This window comes from Rhinoderma darwinii (genome assembly GCF_050947455.1).
Source record: "Rhinoderma darwinii isolate aRhiDar2 chromosome 5 unlocalized genomic scaffold, aRhiDar2.hap1 SUPER_5_unloc_47, whole genome shotgun sequence".
NCBI classification, from domain to species: domain Eukaryota; kingdom Metazoa; phylum Chordata; class Amphibia; order Anura; family Rhinodermatidae; genus Rhinoderma; species Rhinoderma darwinii.
Window position 1 is genome coordinate 340,233 of NW_027461806.1, and position 16,652 is coordinate 356,884.

The following is a 16,652-nucleotide window of genomic DNA, read 5'->3' on the forward strand; positions in this document are numbered from 1 at the left end:
CCCCATTATGATGTCAGAAAGCTGGCTCTGGAATCCTGAGGGCTCCACTATGACACGTGCAAAGTTCCGTCTGAACTTTATATAAGACGGTGAGGCTCAGTCAGTCACTCAGTGTTGCCTGAGAGGGCAACACTGCAACAGCCGGCCGCCAGGCTGTCTTTTTTTTGCACAGCTAGTTGCCTCCAGGAGGCCACAAGAGGGAGACAAGGGACTGCAAAATGGAAAATAGGCATCCACCAACTTTACAGACAACTTCTCCTTGCTCCTACAACCTCCATCCTTGCACAGTTTGTTATTCTTCTAGGTAACATAGTAACAAATCCAAATTGCTGCTCTCTTTGTAGGCAAGCAAGGCTTTGTTGCAACTGCAATTCTTACTTCTTCTTGAAATGTAGGGACGACAGTACATTCCATCACATCCATCTAGTGTACACAGGTAGGTCCATTGTGGCGGGCAGGCGAGCGGGCGGGCTGCTTTATTGGCTGTTTGCTGTTCCCCTACTCCACTCCACTATTTGACTGTTGTGCTGCATCAATCAATCAATCAATCAATCAATCAATCAATCAATCAATCAGTGGCTGGCTCAGGTGCAGCTCTTTAACTTACCTAAAAGGGAGGGCAGAGAGAAGACAAGGAAGGTGAATGAGGTGTTCCAATGTGAAATGCCGGAAACACAGAAACACAGACGACACACAACAAGAGGTGGCAATCTATTCATTAATTGCATTTAATCAATGAGCTCATTATCACTCATGCATTGTCCAACAGGTGTTGAAATAATGGGATTAAAAGGGGAGATCCCTTCAGAAAGACAGAAACAATAGCAAAGACAAAAAACACTTTTGGAATCTGCTTTTAGTCAACACATAAGGAAAGGGTGCACCGGTCCTGGAAATACTGCAATACCAGGTCAATGCGTGGAGTGGACAGAGCAAGCTCTATTTCCATCTCCCTGTTCTAAAAATCCATTTAATATATGGTCCCCAGATAGGGGACGTATCAGATATTAAACTGATAAGAACAGATACTACACTTGATCTTAGCCAAAAGGCCGAGAAGCGATAACCCGAACGGGCCGCGCGTTGCCCGAGCCTGCCCGATACTGCTGTTCAGCCCTTGCAGCGATTCAGCCTACTTCTAGGCAATTCCATGGGGCCCTGCAGGCTCACACACTCACAGCTACACGGGAGGTGAATAAAGGCCGGAGAGGAAGCCAGACAGGATTTGCTTCTTTTGCTTGCACCACAATGCAGTGCTGAAAGAGGAGGAATCTACATAAAAACGCCTTCCTGGCAACGCCCAAATGCCCTGCTGCCATGCAGATAAACACTGGCAGCGGCAGCAAGTGCATGCCCACAGCCACCCCTTGTTCCTTCACACCTTGTATCAGCTGTAATCCAGTCCAGTCCAGTGCTGCCTGCTGAGCAGCACTGACCAACACTGCCTGGGCCCAGGCTTTTATCTCTGAGGCCCCATTATGATGTCAGAAAGCTGGCTCTGGAATCCTGAGGGCTCCACTATGACACGTGCAAAGTTCCGTCTGAACTTTATATAAGACGGTGAGGCTCAGTCAGTCACTCAGTGTTGCCTGAGAGGGCAACACTGCAACAGCCGGCCGCCAGGCTGTCTTTTTTTTGCACAGCTAGTTGCCTCCAGGAGGCCACAAGAGGGAGACAAGGGACTGCAAAATGGAAAATAGGCATCCACCAACTTTACAGACAACTTCTCCTTGCTCCTACAACCTCCATCCTTGCACAGTTTGTTATTCTTCTAGGTAACATAGTAACAAATCCAAATTGCTGCTCTCTTTGTAGGCAAGCAAGGCTTTGTTGCAACTGCAATTCTTACTTCTTCTTGAAATGTAGGGACGACAGTACATTCCATCACATCCATCTAGTGTACACAGGTAGGTCCATTGTGGCGGGCAGGCGAGCGGGCGGGCTGCTTTATTGGCTGTTTGCTGTTCCCCTACTCCACTCCACTATTTGACTGTTGTGCTGCATCAATCAATCAATCAATCAATCAATCAATCAATCAATCAATCAATCAGTGGCTGGCTCAGGTGCAGCTCTTTAACTTACCTAAAAGGGAGGGCGGAGAGAAGACAAGGAAGGTGAATGAGGTGTTCCAATGTGAAATGCCGGAAACACAGAAACACAGACGACACACAACAAGAGGTGGCAATCTATTCATTAATTGCATTTAATCAATGAGCTCATTATCACTCATGCATTGTCCAACAGGTGTTGAAATAATGGGATTAAAAGGGGAGATCCCTTCAGAAAGACAGAAACAATAGCAAAGACAAAAAACACTTTTGGAATCTGCTTTTAGTCAACACATAAGGAAAGGGTGCACCGGTCCTGGAAATACTGCAATACCAGGTCAATGCGTGGAGTGGACAGAGCAAGCTCTATTTCCATCTCCCTGTTCTAAAAATCCATTTAATATATGGTCCCCAGATAGGGGACGTATCAGATATTAAACTGATAAGAACAGATACTACACTTGATCTTAGCCAAAAGGCCGAGAAGCGATAACCCGAACGGGCCGCGCGTTGCCCGAGCCTGCCCGATACTGCTGTTCAGCCCTTGCAGCGATTCAGCCTACTTCTAGGCAATTCCATGGGGCCCTGCAGGCTCACACACTCACAGCTACACGGGAGGTGAATAAAGGCCGGAGAGGAAGCCAGACAGGATTTGCTTCTTTTGCTTGCACCACAATGCAGTGCTGAAAGAGGAGGAATCTACATAAAAACGCCTTCCTGGCAACGCCCAAATGCCCTGCTGCCATGCAGATAAACACTGGCAGCGGCAGCAAGTGCATGCCCACAGCCACCCCTTGTTCCTTCACACCTTGTATCAGCTGTAATCCAGTCCAGTCCAGTGCTGCCTGCTGAGCAGCACTGACCAACACTGCCTGGGCCCAGGCTTTTATCTCTGAGGCCCCATTATGATGTCAGAAAGCTGGCTCTGGAATCCTGAGGGCTCCACTATGACACGTGCAAAGTTCCGTCTGAACTTTATATAAGACGGTGAGGCTCAGTCAGTCACTCAGTGTTGCCTGAGAGGGCAACACTGCAACAGCCGGCCGCCAGGCTGTCTTTTTTTTGCACAGCTAGTTGCCTCCAGGAGGCCACAAGAGGGAGACAAGGGACTGCAAAATGGAAAATAGGCATCCACCAACTTTACAGACAACTTCTCCTTGCTCCTACAACCTCCATCCTTGCACAGTTTGTTATTCTTCTAGGTAACATAGTAACAAATCCAAATTGCTGCTCTCTTTGTAGGCAAGCAAGGCTTTGTTGCAACTGCAATTCTTACTTCTTCTTGAAATGTAGGGACGACAGTACATTCCATCACATCCATCTAGTGTACACAGGTAGGTCCATTGTGGCGGGCAGGCGAGCGGGCGGGCTGCTTTATTGGCTGTTTGCTGTTCCCCTACTCCACTCCACTATTTGACTGTTGTGCTGCATCAATCAATCAATCAATCAATCAATCAATCAATCAATCAATCAATCAGTGGCTGGCTCAGGTGCAGCTCTTTAACTTACCTAAAAGGGAGGGCGGAGAGAAGACAAGGAAGGTGAATGAGGTGTTCCAATGTGAAATGCCGGAAACACAGAAACACAGACGACACACAACAAGAGGTGGCAATCTATTCATTAATTGCATTTAATCAATGAGCTCATTATCACTCATGCATTGTCCAACAGGTGTTGAAATAATGGGATTAAAAGGGGAGATCCCTTCAGAAAGACAGAAACAATAGCAAAGACAAAAAACACTTTTGGAATCTGCTTTTAGTCAACACATAAGGAAAGGGTGCACCGGTCCTGGAAATACTGCAATACCAGGTCAATGCGTGGAGTGGACAGAGCAAGCTCTATTTCCATCTCCCTGTTCTAAAAATCCATTTAATATATGGTCCCCAGATAGGGGACGTATCAGATATTAAACTGATAAGAACAGATACTACACTTGATCTTAGCCAAAAGGCCGAGAAGCGATAACCCGAACGGGCCGCGCGTTGCCCGAGCCTGCCCGATACTGCTGTTCAGCCCTTGCAGCGATTCAGCCTACTTCTAGGCAATTCCATGGGGCCCTGCAGGCTCACACACTCACAGCTACACGGGAGGTGAATAAAGGCCGGAGAGGAAGCCAGACAGGATTTGCTTCTTTTGCTTGCACCACAATGCAGTGCTGAAAGAGGAGGAATCTACATAAAAACGCCTTCCTGGCAACGCCCAAATGCCCTGCTGCCATGCAGATAAACACTGGCAGCGGCAGCAAGTGCATGCCCACAGCCACCCCTTGTTCCTTCACACCTTGTATCAGCTGTAATCCAGTCCAGTCCAGTGCTGCCTGCTGAGCAGCACTGACCAACACTGCCTGGGCCCAGGCTTTTATCTCTGAGGCCCCATTATGATGTCAGAAAGCTGGCTCTGGAATCCTGAGGGCTCCACTATGACACGTGCAAAGTTCCGTCTGAACTTTATATAAGACGGTGAGGCTCAGTCAGTCACTCAGTGTTGCCTGAGAGGGCAACACTGCAACAGCCGGCCGCCAGGCTGTCTTTTTTTTGCACAGCTAGTTGCCTCCAGGAGGCCACAAGAGGGAGACAAGGGACTGCAAAATGGAAAATAGGCATCCACCAACTTTACAGACAACTTCTCCTTGCTCCTACAACCTCCATCCTTGCACAGTTTGTTATTCTTCTAGGTAACATAGTAACAAATCCAAATTGCTGCTCTCTTTGTAGGCAAGCAAGGCTTTGTTGCAACTGCAATTCTTACTTCTTCTTGAAATGTAGGGACGACAGTACATTCCATCACATCCATCTAGTGTACACAGGTAGGTCCATTGTGGCGGGCAGGCGAGCGGGCGGGCTGCTTTATTGGCTGTTTGCTGTTCCCCTACTCCACTCCACTATTTGACTGTTGTGCTGCATCAATCAATCAATCAATCAATCAATCAATCAATCAATCAATCAGTGGCTGGCTCAGGTGCAGCTCTTTAACTTACCTAAAAGGGAGGGCGGAGAGAAGACAAGGAAGGTGAATGAGGTGTTCCAATGTGAAATGCCGGAAACACAGAAACACAGACGACACACAACAAGAGGTGGCAATCTATTCATTAATTGCATTTAATCAATGAGCTCATTATCACTCATGCATTGTCCAACAGGTGTTGAAATAATGGGATTAAAAGGGGAGATCCCTTCAGAAAGACAGAAACAATAGCAAAGACAAAAAACACTTTTGGAATCTGCTTTTAGTCAACACATAAGGAAAGGGTGCACCGGTCCTGGAAATACTGCAATACCAGGTCAATGCGTGGAGTGGACAGAGCAAGCTCTATTTCCATCTCCCTGTTCTAAAAATCCATTTAATATATGGTCCCCAGATAGGGGACGTATCAGATATTAAACTGATAAGAACAGATACTACACTTGATCTTAGCCAAAAGGCCGAGAAGCGATAACCCGAACGGGCCGCGCGTTGCCCGAGCCTGCCCGATACTGCTGTTCAGCCCTTGCAGCGATTCAGCCTGCTTCTAGGCAATTCCATGGGGCCCTGCAGGCTCACACACTCACAGCTACACGGGAGGTGAATAAAGGCCGGAGAGGAAGCCAGACAGGATTTGCTTCTTTTGCTTGCACCACAATGCAGTGCTGAAAGAGGAGGAATCTACATAAAAACGCCTTCCTGGCAACGCCCAAATGCCCTGCTGCCATGCAGATAAACACTGGCAGCGGCAGCAAGTGCATGCCCACAGCCACCCCTTGTTCCTTCACACCTTGTATCAGCTGTAATCCAGTCCAGTCCAGTGCTGCCTGCTGAGCAGCACTGACCAACACTGCCTGGGCCCAGGCTTTTATCTCTGAGGCCCCATTATGATGTCAGAAAGCTGGCTCTGGAATCCTGAGGGCTCCACTATGACACGTGCAAAGTTCCGTCTGAACTTTATATAAGACGGTGAGGCTCAGTCAGTCACTCAGTGTTGCCTGAGAGGGCAACACTGCAACAGCCGGCCGCCAGGCTGTCTTTTTTTTGCACAGCTAGTTGCCTCCAGGAGGCCACAAGAGGGAGACAAGGGACTGCAAAATGGAAAATAGGCATCCACACATTTTACAGACAACTTCTCCTTGCTCCTACAACCTCCATCCTTGCACAGTTTGTTATTCTTCTAGGTAACATAGTAACAAATCCAAATTGCTGCTCTCTTTGTAGGCAAGCAAGGCTTTGTTGCAACTGCAATTCTTACTTCTTCTTGAAATGTAGGGACGACAGTACATTCCATCACATCCATCTAGTGTACACAGGTAGGTCCATTGTGGCGGGCAGGCGAGCGGGCGGGCTGCTTTATTGGCTGTTTGCTGTTCCCCTACTCCACTCCACTATTTGACTGTTGTGCTGCATCAATCAATCAATCAATCAATCAATCAATCAATCAATCAATCAATCAATCAATCAATCAATCAATCAGTGGCTGGCTCAGGTGCAGCTCTTTAACTTACCTAAAAGGGAGGGCGGAGAGAAGACAAGGAAGGTGAATGAGGTGTTCCAATGTGAAATGCCGGAAACACAGAAACACAGACGACACACAACAAGAGGTGTCAATCTATTCATTAATTGCATTTAATCAATGAGCTCATTATCACTCATGCATTGTCCAACAGGTGTTGAAATAATGGGATTAAAAGGGGAGATCCCTTCAGAAAGACAGAAACAATAGCAAAGACAAAAAACACTTTTGGAATCTGCTTTTAGTCAACACATAAGGAAAGGGTGCACCGGTCCTGGAAATACTGCAATACCAGGTCAATGCGTGGAGTGGACAGAGCAAGCTCTATTTCCATCTCCCTGTTCTAAAAATCCATTTAATATATGGTCCCCAGATAGGGGACGTATCAGATATTAAACTGATAAGAACAGATACTACACTTGATCTTAGCCAAAAGGCCGAGAAGCGATAACCCGAACGGGCCGCGCGTTGCCCGAGCCTGCCCGATACTGCTGTTCAGCCCTTGCAGCGATTCAGCCTACTTCTAGGCAATTCCATGGGGCCCTGCAGGCTCACACACTCACAGCTACACAGGAGGTGAATAAAGGCCGGAGAGGAAGCCAGACAGGATTTGCTTCTTTTGCTTGCACCACAATGCAGTGCTGAAAGAGGAGGAATCTACATAAAAACGCCTTCCTGGCAACGCCCAAATGCCCTGCTGCCATGCAGATAAACACTGGCAGCGGCAGCAAGTGCATGCCCACAGCCACCCCTTGTTCCTTCACACCTTGTATCAGCTGTAATCCAGTCCAGTCCAGTGCTGCCTGCTGAGCAGCACTGACCAACACTGCCTGGGCCCAGGCTTTTATCTCTGAGGCCCCATTATGATGTCAGAAAGCTGGCTCTGGAATCCTGAGGGCTCCACTATGACACGTGCAAAGTTCCGTCTGAACTTTATATAAGACGGTGAGGCTCAGTCAGTCACTCAGTGTTGCCTGAGAGGGCAACACTGCAACAGCCGGCCGCCAGGCTGTCTTTTTTTTGCACAGCTAGTTGCCTCCAGGAGGCCACAAGAGGGAGACAAGGGACTGCAAAATGGAAAATAGGCATCCACCAACTTTACAGACAACTTCTCCTTGCTCCTACAACCTCCATCCTTGCACAGTTTGTTATTCTTCTAGGTAACATAGTAACAAATCCAAATTGCTGCTCTCTTTGTAGGCAAGCAAGGCTTTGTTGCAACTGCAATTCTTACTTCTTCTTGAAATGTAGGGACGACAGTACATTCCATCACATCCATCTAGTGTACACAGGTAGGTCCATTGTGGCGGGCAGGCGAGCGGGCGGGCTGCTTTATTGGCTGTTTGCTGTTCCCCTACTCCACTCCACTATTTGACTGTTGTGCTGCATCAATCAATCAATCAATCAATCAATCAATCAATCAATCAATCAATCAATCAATCAGTGGCTGGCTCAGGTGCAGCTCTTTAACTTACCTAAAAGGGAGGGCGGAGAGAAGACAAGGAAGGTGAATGAGGTGTTCCAATGTGAAATGCCGGAAACACAGAAACACAGACGACACACAACAAGAGGTGGCAATCTATTCATTAATTGCATTTAATCAATGAGCTCATTATCACTCATGCATTGTCCAACAGGTGTTGAAATAATGGGATTAAAAGGGGAGATCCCTTCAGAAAGACAGAAACAATAGCAAAGACAAAAAACACTTTTGGAATCTGCTTTTAGTCAACACATAAGGAAAGGGTGCACCGGTCCTGGAAATACTGCAATACCAGGTCAATGCGTGGAGTGGACAGAGCAAGCTCTATTTCCATCTCCCTGTTCTAAAAATCCATTTAATATATGGTCCCCAGATAGGGGACGTATCAGATATTAAACTGATAAGAACAGATACTACACTTGATCTTAGCCAAAAGGCCGAGAAGCGATAACCCGAACGGGCCGCGCGTTGCCCGAGCCTGCCCGATACTGCTGTTCAGCCCTTGCAGCGATTCAGCCTACTTCTAGGCAATTCCATGGGGCCCTGCAGGCTCACACACTCACAGCTACACGGGAGGTGAATAAAGGCCGGAGAGGAAGCCAGACAGGATTTGCTTCTTTTGCTTGCACCACAATGCAGTGCTGAAAGAGGAGGAATCTACATAAAAACGCCTTCCTGGCAACGCCCAAATGCCCTGCTGCCATGCAGATAAACACTGGCAGCGGCAGCAAGTGCATGCCCACAGCCACCCCTTGTTCCTTCACACCTTGTATCAGCTGTAATCCAGTCCAGTCCAGTGCTGCCTGCTGAGCAGCACTGACCAACACTGCCTGGGCCCAGGCTTTTATCTCTGAGGCCCCATTATGATGTCAGAAAGCTGGCTCTGGAATCCTGAGGGCTCCACTATGACACGTGCAAAGTTCCGTCTGAACTTTATATAAGACGGTGAGGCTCAGTCAGTCACTCAGTGTTGCCTGAGAGGGCAACACTGCAACAGCCGGCCGCCAGGCTGTCTTTTTTTTGCACAGCTAGTTGCCTCCAGGAGGCCACAAGAGGGAGACAAGGGACTGCAAAATGGAAAATAGGCATCCACCAACTTTACAGACAACTTCTCCTTGCTCCTACAACCTCCATCCTTGCACAGTTTGTTATTCTTCTAGGTAACATAGTAACAAATCCAAATTGCTGCTCTCTTTGTAGGCAAGCAAGGCTTTGTTGCAACTGCAATTCTTACTTCTTCTTGAAATGTAGGGACAACAGTACATTCCATCACATCCATCTAGTGTACACAGGTAGGTCCATTGTGGCGGGCAGGCGAGCGGGCGGGCTGCTTTATTGGCTGTTTGCTGTTCCCCTACTCCACTCCACTATTTGACTGTTGTGCTGCATCAATCAATCAATCAATCAATCAATCAATCAATCAATCAATCAATCAATCAATCAGTGGCTGGCTCAGGTGCAGCTCTTTAACTTACCTAAAAGGGAGGGCGGAGAGAAGACAAGGAAGGTGAATGAGGTGTTCCAATGTGAAATGCCGGAAACACAGAAGACACACAACAAGAGGTGGCAATCTATTCATTAATTGCATTTAATCAATGAGCTCATTATCACTCATGCATTGTCCAACAGGTGTTGAAATAATGGGATTAAAAGGGGAGATCCCTTCAGAAAGACAGAAACAATAGCAAAGACAAAAAACACTTTTGGAATCTGCTTTTAGTCAACACATAAGGAAAGGGTGCACCGGTCCTGGAAATACTGCAATACAAGGTCAATGCGTGGAGTGGACAGAGCAAGCTCTATTTCCATCTCCCTGTTCTAAAAATCCATTTAATATATGGTCCCCAGATAGGGGACGTATCAGATATTAAACTGATAAGAACAGATACTACACTTGATCTTAGCCAAAAGGCCGAGAAGCGATAACCCGAACGGGCCGCGCGTTGCCCGAGCCTGCCCGATACTGCTGTTCAGCCCTTGCAGCGATTCAGCCTACTTCTAGGCAATTCCATGGGGCCCTGCAGGCTCACACACTCACAGCTACACGGGAGGTGAATAAAGGCCGGAGAGGAAGCCAGACAGGATTTGCTTCTTTTGCTTGCACCACAATGCAGTGCTGAAAGAGGAGGAATCTACATAAAAACGCCTTCCTGGCAACGCCCAAATGCCCTGCTGCCATGCAGATAAACACTGGCAGCGGCAGCAAGTGCATGCCCACAGCCACCCCTTGTTCCTTCACACCTTGTATCAGCTGTAATCCAGTCCAGTCCAGTGCTGCCTGCTGAGCAGCACTGACCAACACTGCCTGGGCCCAGGCTTTTATCTCTGAGGCCCCATTATGATGTCAGAAAGCTGGCTCTGGAATCCTGAGGGCTCCACTATGACACGTGCAAAGTTCCGTCTGAACTTTATATAAGACGGTGAGGCTCAGTCAGTCACTCAGTGTTGCCTGAGAGGGCAACACTGCAACAGCCGGCCGCCAGGCTGTCTTTTTTTTGCACAGCTAGTTGCCTCCAGGAGGCCACAAGAGGGAGACAAGGGACTGCAAAATGGAAAATAGGCATCCACCAACTTTACAGACAACTTCTCCTTGCTCCTACAACCTCCATCCTTGCACAGTTTGTTATTCTTCTAGGTAACATAGTAACAAATCCAAATTGCTGCTCTCTTTGTAGGCAAGCAAGGCTTTGTTGCAACTGCAATTCTTACTTCTTCTTGAAATGTAGGGACGACAGTACATTCCATCACATCCATCTAGTGTACACAGGTAGGTCCATTGTGGCGGGCAGGCGAGCGGGCGGGCTGCTTTATTGGCTGTTTGCTGTTCCCCTACTCCACTCCACTATTTGACTGTTGTGCTGCATCAATCAATCAATCAATCAATCAATCAATCAATCAGTGGCTGGCTCAGGTGCAGCTCTTTAACTTACCTAAAAGGGAGGGCGGAGAGAAGACAAGGAAGGTGAATGAGGTGTTCCAATGTGAAATGCCGGAAACACAGAAACACAGACGACACACAACAAGAGGTGGCAATCTATTCATTAATTGCATTTAATCAATGAGCTCATTATCACTCATGCATTGTCCAACAGGTGTTGAAATAATGGGATTAAAAGGGGAGATCCCTTCAGAAAGACAGAAACAATAGCAAAGACAAAAAACACTTTTGGAATCTGCTTTTAGTCAACACATAAGGAAAGGGTGCACCGGTCCTGGAAATACTGCAATACCAGGTCAATGCGTGGAGTGGACAGAGCAAGCTCTATTTCCATCTCCCTGTTCTAAAAATCCATTTAATATATGGTCCCCAGATAGGGGACGTATCAGATATTAAACTGATAAGAACAGATACTACACTTGATCTTAGCCAAAAGGCCGAGAAGCGATAACCCGAACGGGCCGCGCGTTGCCCGAGCCTGCCCGATACTGCTGTTCAGCCCTTGCAGCGATTCAGCCTACTTCTAGGCAATTCCATGGGGCCCTGCAGGCTCACACACTCACAGCTACACGGGAGGTGAATAAAGGCCGGAGAGGAAGCCAGACAGGATTTGCTTCTTTTGCTTGCACCACAATGCAGTGCTGAAAGAGGAGGAATCTACATAAAAACGCCTTCCTGGCAACGCCCAAATGCCCTGCTGCCATGCAGATAAACACTGGCAGCGGCAGCAAGTGCATGCCCACAGCCACCCCTTGTTCCTTCACACCTTGTATCAGCTGTAATCCAGTCCAGTCCAGTGCTGCCTGCTGAGCAGCACTGACCAACACTGCCTGGGCCCAGGCTTTTATCTCTGAGGCCCCATTATGATGTCAGAAAGCTGGCTCTGGAATCCTGAGGGCTCCACTATGACACGTGCAAAGTTCCGTCTGAACTTTATATAAGACGGTGAGGCTCAGTCAGTCACTCAGTGTTGCCTGAGAGGGCAACACTGCAACAGCCGGCCGCCAGGCTGTCTTTTTTTTGCACAGCTAGTTGCCTCCAGGAGGCCACAAGAGGGAGACAAGGGACTGCAAAATGGAAAATAGGCATCCACCAACTTTACAGACAACTTCTCCTTGCTCCTACAACCTCCATCCTTGCACAGTTTGTTATTCTTCTAGGTAACATAGTAACAAATCCAAATTGCTGCTCTCTTTGTAGGCAAGCAAGGCTTTGTTGCAACTGCAATTCTTACTTCTTCTTGAAATGTAGGGACGACAGTACATTCCATCACATCCATCTAGTGTACACAGGTAGGTCCATTGTGGCGGGCAGGCGAGCGGGCGGGCTGCTTTATTGGCTGTTTGCTGTTCCCCTACTCCACTCCACTATTTGACTGTTGTGCTGCATCAATCAATCAATCAATCAATCAATCAATCAATCAATCAGTGGCTGGCTCAGGTGCAGCTCTTTAACTTACCTAAAAGGGAGGGCGGAGAGAAGACAAGGAAGGTGAATGAGGTGTTCCAATGTGAAATGCCGGAAACACAGAAACACAGACGACACACAACAAGAGGTGGCAATCTATTCATTAATTGCATTTAATCAATGAGCTCATTATCACTCATGCATTGTCCAACAGGTGTTGAAATAATGGGATTAAAAGGGGAGATCCCTTCAGAAAGACAGAAACAATAGCAAAGACAAAAAACACTTTTGGAATCTGCTTTTAGTCAACACATAAGGAAAGGGTGCACCGGTCCTGGAAATACTGCAATACCAGGTCAATGCGTGGAGTGGACAGAGCAAGCTCTATTTCCATCTCCCTGTTCTAAAAATCCATTTAATATATGGTCCCCAGATAGGGGACGTATCAGATATTAAACTGATAAGAACAGATACTACACTTGATCTTAGCCAAAAGGCCGAGAAGCGATAACCCGAACGGGCCGCGCGTTGCCCGAGCCTGCCCGATACTGCTGTTCAGCCCTTGCAGCGATTCAGCCTACTTCTAGGCAATTCCATGGGGCCCTGCAGGCTCACACACTCACAGCTACACGGGAGGTGAATAAAGGCCGGAGAGGAAGCCAGACAGGATTTGCTTCTTTTGCTTGCACCACAATGCAGTGCTGAAAGAGGAGGAATCTACATAAAAACGCCTTCCTGGCAACGCCCAAATGCCCTGCTGCCATGCAGATAAACACTGGCAGCGGCAGCAAGTGCATGCCCACAGCCACCCCTTGTTCCTTCACACCTTGTATCAGCTGTAATCCAGTCCAGTCCAGTGCTGCCTGCTGAGCAGCACTGACCAACACTGCCTGGGCCCAGGCTTTTATCTCTGAGGCCCCATTATGATGTCAGAAAGCTGGCTCTGGAATCCTGAGGGCTCCACTATGACACGTGCAAAGTTCCGTCTGAACTTTATATAAGACGGTGAGGCTCAGTCAGTCACTCAGTGTTGCCTGAGAGGGCAACACTGCAACAGCCGGCCGCCAGGCTGTCTTTTTTTTGCACAGCTAGTTGCCTCCAGGAGGCCACAAGAGGGAGACAAGGGACTGCAAAATGGAAAATAGGCATCCACCAACTTTACAGACAACTTCTCCTTGCTCCTACAACCTCCATCCTTGCACAGTTTGTTATTCTTCTAGGTAACATAGTAACAAATCCAAATTGCTGCTCTCTTTGTAGGCAAGCAAGGCTTTGTTGCAACTGCAATTCTTACTTCTTCTTGAAATGTAGGGACGACAGTACATTCCATCACATCCATCTAGTGTACACAGGTAGGTCCATTGTGGCGGGCAGGCGAGCGGGCGGGCTGCTTTATTGGCTGTTTGCTGTTCCCCTACTCCACTCCACTATTTGACTGTTGTGCTGCATCAATCAATCAATCAATCAATCAATCAATCAATCAATCAATCAATCAGTGGCTGGCTCAGGTGCAGCTCTTTAACTTACCTAAAAGGGAGGGCGGAGAGAAGACAAGGAAGGTGAATGAGGTGTTCCAATGTGAAATGCCGGAAACACAGAAACACAGACGACACACAACAAGAGGTGGCAATCTATTCATTAATTGCATTTAATCAATGAGCTCATTATCACTCATGCATTGTCCAACAGGTGTTGAAATAATGGGATTAAAAGGGGAGATCCCTTCAGAAAGACAGAAACAATAGCAAAGACAAAAAACACTTTTGGAATCTGCTTTTAGTCAACACATAAGGAAAGGGTGCACCGGTCCTGGAAATACTGCAATACCAGGTCAATGCGTGGAGTGGACAGAGCAAGCTCTATTTCCATCTCCCTGTTCTAAAAATCCATTTAATATATGGTCCCCAGATAGGGGACGTATCAGATATTAAACTGATAAGAACAGATACTACACTTGATCTTAGCCAAAAGGCCGAGAAGCGATAACCCGAACGGGCCGCGCGTTGCCCGAGCCTGCCCGATACTGCTGTTCAGCCCTTGCAGCGATTCAGCCTACTTCTAGGCAATTCCATGGGGCCCTGCAGGCTCACACACTCACAGCTACACGGGAGGTGAATAAAGGCCGGAGAGGAAGCCAGACAGGATTTGCTTCTTTTGCTTGCACCACAATGCAGTGCTGAAAGAGGAGGAATCTACATAAAAACGCCTTCCTGGCAACGCCCAAATGCCCTGCTGCCATGCAGATAAACACTGGCAGCGGCAGCAAGTGCATGCCCACAGCCACCCCTTGTTCCTTCACACCTTGTATCAGCTGTAATCCAGTCCAGTCCAGTGCTGCCTGCTGAGCAGCACTGACCAACACTGCCTGGGCCCAGGCTTTTATCTCTGAGGCCCCATTATGATGTCAGAAAGCTGGCTCTGGAATCCTGAGGGCTCCACTATGACACGTGCAAAGTTCCGTCTGAACTTTATATAAGACGGTGAGGCTCAGTCAGTCACTCAGTGTTGCCTGAGAGGGCAACACTGCAACAGCCGGCCGCCAGGCTGTCTTTTTTTTGCACAGCTAGTTGCCTCCAGGAGGCCACAAGAGGGAGACAAGGGACTGCAAAATGGAAAATAGGCATCCACCAACTTTACAGACAACTTCTCCTTGCTCCTACAACCTCCATCCTTGCACAGTTTGTTATTCTTCTAGGTAACATAGTAACAAATCCAAATTGCTGCTCTCTTTGTAGGCAAGCAAGGCTTTGTTGCAACTGCAATTCTTACTTCTTCTTGAAATGTAGGGACGACAGTACATTCCATCACATCCATCTAGTGTACACAGGTAGGTCCATTGTGGCGGGCAGGCGAGCGGGCGGGCTGCTTTATTGGCTGTTTGCTGTTCCCCTACTCCACTCCACTATTTGACTGTTGTGCTGCATCAATCAATCAATCAATCAATCAATCAATCAATCAATCAATCAATCAGTGGCTGGCTCAGGTGCAGCTCTTTAACTTACCTAAAAGGGAGGGCGGAGAGAAGACAAGGAAGGTGAATGAGGTGTTCCAATGTGAAATGCCGGAAACACAGAAACACAGACGACACACAACAAGAGGTGGCAATCTATTCATTAATTGCATTTAATCAATGAGCTCATTATCACTCATGCATTGTCCAACAGGTGTTGAAATAATGGGATTAAAAGGGGAGATCCCTTCAGAAAGACAGAAACAATAGCAAAGACAAAAAACACTTTTGGAATCTGCTTTTAGTCAACACATAAGGAAAGGGTGCACCGGTCCTGGAAATACTGCAATACCAGGTCAATGCGTGGAGTGGACAGAGCAAGCTCTATTTCCATCTCCCTGTTCTAAAAATCCATTTAATATATGGTCCCCAGATAGGGGACGTATCAGATATTAAACTGATAAGAACAGATACTACACTTGATCTTAGCCAAAAGGCCGAGAAGCGATAACCCGAACGGGCCGCGCGTTGCCCGAGCCTGCCCGATACTGCTGTTCAGCCCTTGCAGCGATTCAGCCTACTTCTAGGCAATTCCATGGGGCCCTGCAGGCTCACACACTCACAGCTACACGGGAGGTGAATAAAGGCCGGAGAGGAAGCCAGACAGGATTTGCTTCTTTTGCTTGCACCACAATGCAGTGCTGAAAGAGGAGGAATCTACATAAAAACGCCTTCCTGGCAACGCCCAAATGCCCTGCTGCCATGCAGATAAACACTGGCAGCGGCAGCAAGTGCATGCCCACAGCCACCCCTTGTTCCTTCACACCTTGTATCAGCTGTAATCCAGTCCAGTCCAGTGCTGCCTGCTGAGCAGCACTGACCAACACTGCCTGGGCCCAGGCTTTTATCTCTGAGGCCCCATTATGATGTCAGAAAGCTGGCTCTGGAATCCTGAGGGCTCCACTATGACACGTGCAAAGTTCCGTCTGAACTTTATATAAGACGGTGAGGCTCAGTCAGTCACTCAGTGTTGCCTGAGAGGGCAACACTGCAACAGCCGGCCGCCAGGCTGTCTTTTTTTTGCACAGCTAGTTGCCTCCAGGAGGCCACAAGAGGGAGACAAGGGACTGCAAAATGGAAAATAGGCATCCACCAACTTTACAGACAACTTCTCCTTGCTCCTACAACCTCCATCCTTGCACAGTTTGTTATTCTTCTAGGTAACATAGTAACAAATCCAAATTGCTGCTCTCTTTGTAGGCAAGCAAGGCTTTGTTGCAACTGCAATTCTTACTTCTTCTTGAAATGTAGGGACGACAGTACATTCCATCACATCCATCTAG

At 47.8% G+C, this 16,652-nt stretch overlaps 11 non-coding genes across 11 annotated transcripts; all 11 read right to left on the reverse strand.

The window, feature by feature from the left end:
- Positions 1–873: 873 nt before the first annotated feature.
- LOC142695206 (U2 spliceosomal RNA) lies at positions 874–1,064 on the reverse strand. Its single transcript, XR_012863344.1, has one exon. It is a non-coding gene; the product is annotated as a U2 spliceosomal RNA (small nuclear RNA).
- Positions 1,065–2,348: 1,284 nt separating this feature from the next.
- On the reverse strand, positions 2,349–2,539 carry LOC142695207 (U2 spliceosomal RNA). The gene has a single exon (XR_012863345.1). It is a non-coding gene; the product is annotated as a U2 spliceosomal RNA (small nuclear RNA).
- Positions 2,540–3,823: 1,284 nt separating this feature from the next.
- Positions 3,824–4,014, reverse strand: LOC142695208 (U2 spliceosomal RNA). The gene has a single exon (XR_012863346.1). It is a non-coding gene; the product is annotated as a U2 spliceosomal RNA (small nuclear RNA).
- Positions 4,015–5,294: 1,280 nt separating this feature from the next.
- On the reverse strand, positions 5,295–5,485 carry LOC142695209 (U2 spliceosomal RNA). Its single transcript, XR_012863347.1, has one exon. It is a non-coding gene; the product is annotated as a U2 spliceosomal RNA (small nuclear RNA).
- A 1,304-nt stretch (positions 5,486–6,789) lies between these two features.
- LOC142695210 (U2 spliceosomal RNA) lies at positions 6,790–6,980 on the reverse strand. Its single transcript, XR_012863348.1, has one exon. It is a non-coding gene; the product is annotated as a U2 spliceosomal RNA (small nuclear RNA).
- Positions 6,981–8,272: 1,292 nt separating this feature from the next.
- LOC142695211 (U2 spliceosomal RNA) lies at positions 8,273–8,463 on the reverse strand. The gene has a single exon (XR_012863349.1). It is a non-coding gene; the product is annotated as a U2 spliceosomal RNA (small nuclear RNA).
- A 1,284-nt stretch (positions 8,464–9,747) lies between these two features.
- Positions 9,748–9,938, reverse strand: LOC142695554 (U2 spliceosomal RNA). The gene has a single exon (XR_012863659.1). It is a non-coding gene; the product is annotated as a U2 spliceosomal RNA (small nuclear RNA).
- A 1,272-nt stretch (positions 9,939–11,210) lies between these two features.
- On the reverse strand, positions 11,211–11,401 carry LOC142695212 (U2 spliceosomal RNA). Its single transcript, XR_012863350.1, has one exon. It is a non-coding gene; the product is annotated as a U2 spliceosomal RNA (small nuclear RNA).
- Positions 11,402–12,677: 1,276 nt separating this feature from the next.
- Positions 12,678–12,868, reverse strand: LOC142695213 (U2 spliceosomal RNA). The gene has a single exon (XR_012863351.1). It is a non-coding gene; the product is annotated as a U2 spliceosomal RNA (small nuclear RNA).
- A 1,284-nt stretch (positions 12,869–14,152) lies between these two features.
- LOC142695216 (U2 spliceosomal RNA) lies at positions 14,153–14,343 on the reverse strand. The gene has a single exon (XR_012863353.1). It is a non-coding gene; the product is annotated as a U2 spliceosomal RNA (small nuclear RNA).
- Positions 14,344–15,627: 1,284 nt separating this feature from the next.
- LOC142695217 (U2 spliceosomal RNA) lies at positions 15,628–15,818 on the reverse strand. Its single transcript, XR_012863354.1, has one exon. It is a non-coding gene; the product is annotated as a U2 spliceosomal RNA (small nuclear RNA).
- Positions 15,819–16,652: the final 834 nt, after the last annotated feature.